The 7,656-nt window shown below is 44.4% G+C and overlaps 2 protein-coding genes across 4 annotated transcripts in view; both read right to left on the bottom strand.

Moving 5' to 3' along the window:
* The window catches only part of LOC116070718 (guanylate-binding protein 1-like), a 22,132-nt gene extending 15,432 nt beyond the window's left edge, over nt 1-6,700 (bottom strand). Inside the window, 1 exon segment of the mRNA XM_031342168.1 lies at nt 6,680-6,700. The gene's annotated coding sequence lies outside the window, so the exon portion shown is untranslated.
* Mcph1 (microcephalin 1) overlaps nt 1-7,656 on the bottom strand; it is a 401,136-nt gene that overhangs the window by 302,747 nt on the left and 90,733 nt on the right. The gene's annotated exons all lie outside the window — the stretch shown is intronic.

Genomic DNA, 7,656 nt, shown 5'->3' with positions numbered 1-7,656 from the left:
TGTAGCATTTTGATGCAGAATGTGGAGGCTTTTTGCTCTTGATCTGAGGCTATGGTAAAGAGATTTATATTAATTGCATTTACAAAGGAAGTCTCAAAAAGCCCAACAGAGACTTTATTCTCTGATAGTCTCATGAAGAGTGTTTTGAACAATCATAACAAGCTTAGAAAGGAAAAGTATAAAATGTATGGTTCTAATATTAAAGGCATACCTGGAAGTAGAATAGAGCTGAATCCTATATTCTAACATAAGAAATAACAGATTAAAGAAGTGGGACTTTGGAGAAAGACTCCACCTAGCGGTTTAGGTCCAGACATGGTGCTACACACCTTTAATTCCAGGAGACAAAGCCAAGCAGAACTCTTGAGTTCAAAGCTAGTCTGGGGCAGAGAAAGTTCCAAGTAAAAAAAGCTTAAATCTAGGCGTGGTAGACCATACCTTTTTAATCCTAGCACTTAGGAGAGAGGCATGCAAATCATTGAGGTCAAAGTCAGTCTGGAGAGCAAGTTCCAGAATAACCAAGTTTAGGCAGAGGGTAAATTCACTGAAAAATAGAAAGCTAGTGATAAATGTAATAGAACAAGGGGGCCATGTCCCAGGCCCAGCAAGCAACAGAACTCAGCAGCTTCAGCCAGCCATGTAACTCTGGCTTTAGAGTCAAGGATAGAAGGGACTACTAGGACAATTAATGCTAGTTAGTTAGAGCTAAAAAATTAGTGGTGATTAAGAAGAGACCAGAATCATAGAGGTGAAATCATCTAGGAAGTGTTTTCTGAGAGTACAAAGAAGCTGTGTTCCAGAGACAGCCAAGGTTGTACCTCATGTTGCAACTGTACTTGGTAATGTGGAAGAGTCACCCAGGAGGTACTGATTTTGAAGGCATTGAAGGGATTGATTGTGAAGAACATCTAAGGCTTGGCACTCTGAGAGGCCATGGAAGGCTATTGGTGACAGTGCAGCTTCAGTTGCAGTTGACAGCCCAGGACTGAAGGAGTCACACAAAGGATTTGAGGCTTGGCACAATAAACAAAGCCTATGAGAGGCTATTGGTTAAGCCTACATGCAGCAGAAGACCCCAGTGTATTGGAAATGCCAGTACCATGGGAAAATCACCAAAACCAGCAACAGCAGTGGAGTGGATCAATCTGAGCTAAGAATCCTACAGAGGGCAGAGCTGGAAAAGTCATTTCAGCCCTATGAAGGAGCCCAGAGGATAGTGTGTGGATCCCAGACATTGAACCAAGAAACTGTAACATTGAAGTTGCCTAGCAGACTCCAAGATGTTTGAGTTGCCAGAGCAAAGCTGTTAATAGGGAGTGGAATCAGCCAGGAGAAAGAAGTTGTTGGAGTCAACAGAGATTAAAAAAGAGTTGGAGATCCGAAAACCACTTTGACATTAGATGTGGTGATGCAGAGCTTGGAGATTGCCCAGCTGGTATCCTGTCTTGCTTGGGGGTTACAGTTAAATGATTGGATGAATCTTAGATGAGACCTTGAACTTTGGACTTTTAACTTTGTTGAGACTGCTATAGATTCTGGGGGCTTTGGAAGTTGGACTAAATGTATTTTTTAATTATGCTATGGGTAGGTATGGGACCATAGACTTATATGTTTGAACAATCTTATGGGAGCCACAGAGTGGAATGTGATGGTTAGTATAGGCTTGGTCCAGGGAATGGCACTGCCTTGTTTGAGTAGATGTGTCACTGTGGGTTAGGGGCTTAATACCCTTGTCCTAGCTGCCTAGAAACAAGTCTTTGACCAGCTTCCTTTGGAACAAAGGGTGAAATGCTCAGCTCCAGCCCCATGTGTGCCTGGATGCCACCATGCTCCTTCCTGCTTTGATGGTAATAGACTGAACCTCTGAACCTCTAAACTTGTAAGACAAACCCAATTAAATGTCATTCTTATAAGACTTGCCTTGGTCATGGTATCTGTTCTCAGCAGTAAAACCCTAAGTAAGAGAACCCTCAAAAATATCATTTCATTCCTGACAAGGCTTCTGGCCCCATGTTTCCAGAGTAGATTTCCCCAGACCTAGCAAAAGCATAGCCCCTTCTTACGTGCTCTTGCTGCTCAGTGACCATGGACATGACCTGCCATGTGTCTTTTATTTACTCCTTCAATCTTGTGAGACTTTCTAGATTTCCACAAGAAAGCAATTGTTGAAAAGCACTGTACTTTCCACACAGCAGTGAAGTACACCTCTTATCCCAGAACTCAAGAGACAGAGGGTGGCAGATCTCTGAGTTTAAGGACAGATTGGTATACAGGGCAAATTTCAGGACAGCCAGGACTACCAAAAATGCATTGTCTTTAAAAAAAAAGTGTATAAAGAAACAAAGAAAGGAAGAAAGGAAAGAAAGAAAGAAGGAAGGAAGGAAGAAAAGAAGGGGGAAAAAGGAAGACAGGAAAGAAGGAAGGGAGGAAAGAGGAAGGAAGCAAAGAAGGAAGGAAGAAGAGCATTGTAAACCTTTGAAGTGTATTGAAAGACTGAGAAATTGAAAAGTAATTGACCATGAAATCAACAATGGAGCAAAGGCTTCAGATAGCGATCCCAGTAATATGTTTTGTAAGGACAGCATTCTATACGGAATGCAAAAAGAACACAAACCAATTTGGTGTTCAAAAATATATCTCTGTCATATAGGAAGCATGTAATAATTTTCAAGTTTTGAGCTGTTTGGAAAACCATAGATCAGGAAATTAGGTGTAATTCTCTGAAAGTCTACTTTCTGAAAATAATGTAACTGAAAGACCCGAACCCAGAGACCCTTCCCCGAAATGCGCGTTTAAACAAAGCTGGAAAATTACCAAGAGTTCCCCAGGCCAGTTTGGGGCCAAACAAGATCTTTGTGGTCTGACACCTGGGTGAAATGTTTCAAAAACACCATCTGTCAAGATCAACAAGAACAATGGGACTGCCTCGAGACAATGGGACGCCCCGAGATCCTCCTTCCCAGAACTCAAGAACAATGAGACTGCTCCAAGAGATCTCAAGAACAATGGGACTGCCCCGACAGAACTCAGGTTGAACTCCAAGTCACCCTGGCCTAATTTACATCACCCAATCAGAGACCTGTAACCATTCATCTGCTTCTGTATGCCTGCTTCCGGCTCATGTACCCTATAAAAGCCCCGCACCTGAGTACATCGGCGCGCCACTCTCTTGAGAGCAGACGCCTGGGTACCCGTAGCCCTAAATAAAAGCCTCTTTGCTCTTGCATCCGAACGCCTGGTCTCGTCGTCCTTCAGTGCATGGCCTCGGCCTGATAAGAGACCCGAATCTGGGTCTCTTCATAACAAGTCCCAAGACCTTAGCACCACTGATTCCTGGTGGTATTGCCATTCAGGCCATCAACAAAAACAGGGAGGGGCTGGAGAGATGGCTCAGTGGTTAAGAGCACTGACTGCTCTTCCAGAGGTCCTGAGTTAAAATCCCAACAACCACCTGGTACTTCACAACCATCCGTAATGAGACATGATGCCCTCTTCTGGTGTGTATGAAGGCAGCTAGAGTGTACTTAGATATAATAAAAAATAAATCTTTAGACCAGAGTGAGCAGAGCCAACTGGAGCTAACTGGGCTGCCTGAGCAAGCAGATGTCCAGAAATCAAATTCCCAGCAGCCACATGATGGTTCACAACCATCAATACAGCTACAATATACTCATAGATACATTAAATAAATAAATAAATCTTTAAAAAAAGAACACGGAGAAAGTATTACTAGCCAAACAAAAACAAAGACCTAATACATCCAAGTTCAAAGCTCTGTGAAAGCTCATAAATGTTCTAATCTTGTTTTCTGGCTTCTGTATTTCTCTTTCTGTCTTACTGTTCCTGTCAAGTGAAGTATGACAAACCAGACATGTATTTTGTGTTTATAAGCTCACCTGGAGAAAGTCTCAAATTGCAGTGGAATCCTGAACACCAAGTCTACTCTCATAAATAAAGACTTCCTGTTGCCTTAAACCCATGTCTAAGCAATCTTCTCTGGATGGTATCAAACACCATTGCAGGAGGTCACAAGGTTCCCCTGTTTGTCAGTAACTTGTGTTTGTTTAAAGTCTACCTGCTGAAATAATGTAACAAGTCCCAAGTCCTTAGCACCACTGATTCCTGGTGCTATTGCCATTCAGGCCATCAACAAAAAAGGGAAGGGCTGGAGAGATGGCTCAGTGTTCCCTGGTTCCCTGTTCTCTTTCCCTGGATTGACCAATGTCTGCCTTTTGTGTGAAGCTCCACTTAAGGGACTAAGACCTGTAGACCCTCCTGATGAGGACCCTAATCCATTTGGCTCTTACAGATTACTCAGAAAAACAAATAAACAAAACCCCAGGAGCCACACTCTGGAGCTCTTCCTTGTCTTGTAGCTTTACTCTTGTTCAGGGTCCCTGATTCTGCTGGTTCTCCTAGGAAGTCAGGGAGGGGCTGAGCCTCCTACCCAGGGCACCCTCCCATGAAACTGGAAGGCACACCAGGAGGTAAAAATAGTTCCCCAGGCTCCCTGCCTACTCTAAGCTGACCCAGGTTAAAAAGGAGGGAGGAGGGGAATTGACTCCTCCCTCTTTCATGATTTTTGTGTTTGTTTGTTTTTCAACCAGTGGTCTCTATATTTGGAAAATTCAAAATTTACTGCTCTGTGGGGGAATAAAGAAAAAGTGCCTGGGACGGATCAAGGGTAGAGCTGCCTGACTTTGCAGCCTGGACAAATGTATTTTCCTGTATATATAACACTGACCAAAACTAATGGACACCCTCATATTAGGTTCTCTGTAGAGGAATTAAAGACAGCTGTCACCCAGTAGGCTTCAGATATTAGAAGAGAATTGATAAAAACTAGAATATTACAAGCAAAAGTGGGTCCCAGTTGCTGGAGGAAGCCCAACAGCTGTTGAGTAAGAGATCTGATCTGGACAGGAAAGACACTGACTCCCTCCCTGCTGCTGAGATGCAGACACAATACCCAACAACCCTGCAATCACAGAGGGGAGATGCAGTCCACATTGCCTGGCTTGGAGAGAAAGGCGCCATGGTGTCCTGCCAGGTACCCTGGATAATATCTTCCTGCCTGGGAAGAAAACTGAGAGCTCTGAATCTCATGAGTCTGATTCCTCCAGAAAATCACCTGTGCACACTGCCTTGACCAGGAATAGAAAGATACTCTCTATCTTCCCACTGGCACACGTGCGTCAACCCAACTCTGCTTTTTTCTCTTTAATATTTTTATTAGATATTTACTTCATTTCCATTTCAAATGATATCCCCTTTCCCGGTTTCATCTCCAAAAACAAAACAAAACACCTGTTCCCTCCCTCAACCCCTTGCACACAACCCACCCACTCCTGCTTCCTGGCCCAGGCATTCCCCTACACTGGGTCATAGAACCTTCATGGGACCAAGGGCCTCTCCTCCCATTGATGACCAACTAGACCATCCTCTGCTACATATGCAGCTGGAGCCATTAGTCCTACCATGTTTACTCTTTGGTTGGTAGTTTAATCCCTGGGAGCTCTGAGGGTACTGGTTAATTCCTATTGTTGTTCATCCTAAGGGGCTGCAAACCCTTCAGCTCTTTGGGTCCTTTCACTAGCTCCTTCATTGGGAACCCTGCGCTCAGTCCAATGGATGGCTGTGAGCCTCTAGGAGCCTGATACAGCTGTCTCCTGAGAGGCTCTGCCAGTGCCCACCTTTGCTTTTAAGTGGACAGATCCAGAGGGAGATTCTCATGGGAAACTTACAAGAACCAGATTGCCCCAAGGGCTAAAAAATTCTCTGACACTATTTAGTGAGACTCGAAATGCTACCTTACTGCCCTCAAATCTTAGGTTTTTCAGGAAACTAGATTATGAAATGCACACAAGGGATTAGCACACGAGGTGTAGTCTTCAGGCTGCAGAATGTTAGGTAACAACTGTTTGGATCAGAGGCTACCCATCTTGGCTACCAGCGGAGAGGGGGCAAAAGGAGCCAGTCCAGAGCAGGACTGCAGCCCTCCTGCACACTCCCATTGCAAAGACTAAGGGACAGGTGTGATAGTGCCTTGGTGTAGCTAGGGATTGCTGCCTCTGGAGAGCAGTGTTTGCTGGGTAAGGGTGGAGGTTTACTAAGTCCCTAGTCTGGCTTGAGACTAAAGAAAAGGCATGTTAGGCCATAGAAGGTGTTCTGACCTCAGGTCCATCTATAGAGTTTCCAGATGTCTCAAAAAAAAAAAAACAAAAAAACAAACAACCTTTCATCCTTTTGTCCATGAAACAAAAGACATGAGAAAAGGGGCTTTAAGCCAAAATTTGGCCATTGAAATGCTCTGTGATATACATATTCAAATGAGTAACCCACAAGGTGGTTCACCTGTCTAAGAATTCTGGCACCTACTGTGACCCTAAAGAATCAAAGAAAGAAAAAAATTAATGAAAAGAAATAAAACAAACAAAACCCAAGAACAACAAAACTAAAAACACAATTGGAAAAAAAAACCAACAAAAAACAAACCTGCACTCACTGGGGATCAGGCCCAAATTCTCACAGCACTCCAGGACTGAGTTGAAGCCCTCCTGCAGGGAACACCAGAAGGCCAGCTGTCTAGTACCTGTGTGACCCTGTCCAGATCCTACTCTGCAACCACTCCCTAGTCCAGTTTAAGAAACACACCACCTCCATCCCTCTATCTTCTTACCTGCTGCAAGCTTGCTGGTGCTCAAGTACGACTGCCCAAAGTTGGAAAGTGAAACCAGGTTTTGAGGGCCGCAGTAGTTTTAACCAAAACCATTTGAGCCCAAGCCAGGTTTCTCCTCCCAAAGGGCACAAGGAGTCAATCTGACCAAGGCTCTCAGATGGGGAAAGGGAGGTACACCAGCAGATCCGGGACACTGCCCATGCCCACACGACCATGCTGCCCATGGTATGAGTGATAGAGAGACTGCATGCCCATGGTATGAGTGATAGAGAGACTGCATGCCCATGGTATGAGTGATAGAGACAGGGCTTCTTGCCACTGGAGAAGGGGACATTAAACAGAGATCACCTTGTCTCCCCCAGAGGCTTTCTGGCTTCCCTTACAAATTGCTACTCCTCAGTGCCAGGAACATCAGAAGGAAACTCCCCTGAGGCAAGAGGTAACCAGGATGCTAACCTGGCTGCCTGACAAATGGCCCTGAGACCAGTGGGGACTACTGATATGTTGAGGATGACCATTGACCTAGCATTGCCTGAAAAAGGTTTCATAAATAGGAATAGAAATAGAAGAAAAAATAAAATAAAGAAAAAAATTGACATCTCAAACCCTCATTGTGATGCAGAGGGAAAGATCCTTCAGCCAGAAACAGTTGGCAGCACTTTGCTAACTGACCTTGGCCAGGCTATTCATCTGGGGTCCACAAAACTTTCTGAGAACTCAGACCAATGTATGATATACTCAGACTGAGCGACCTGATGCAGGAGGTCTCAGCAAGATGCCAGGTTTGTGCTCAAGTAAATTCCAAACACAGTGAGCCCCTTCCTAGGAAGGAGTCTCAAAAAGAGGCCAATGACCCTGTAAATACTGGAAATACTGGCTTCACCAAGCTCTGGCCTGCTATGTCTACTAGTCTTTATAGTTCCTTTTCCAGGAGGCGTAAAGCATTTTGCACCAGGACTGAAACTGATCAAATAGTA

The sequence above is a fragment of the Mastomys coucha genome, unplaced genomic scaffold, assembly GCF_008632895.1.
Source record: "Mastomys coucha isolate ucsf_1 unplaced genomic scaffold, UCSF_Mcou_1 pScaffold22, whole genome shotgun sequence".
Classification (NCBI taxonomy): Eukaryota; Metazoa; Chordata; class Mammalia; order Rodentia; family Muridae; genus Mastomys; species Mastomys coucha.
This window is presented reverse-complemented; position numbering and strand designations above follow the sequence as displayed.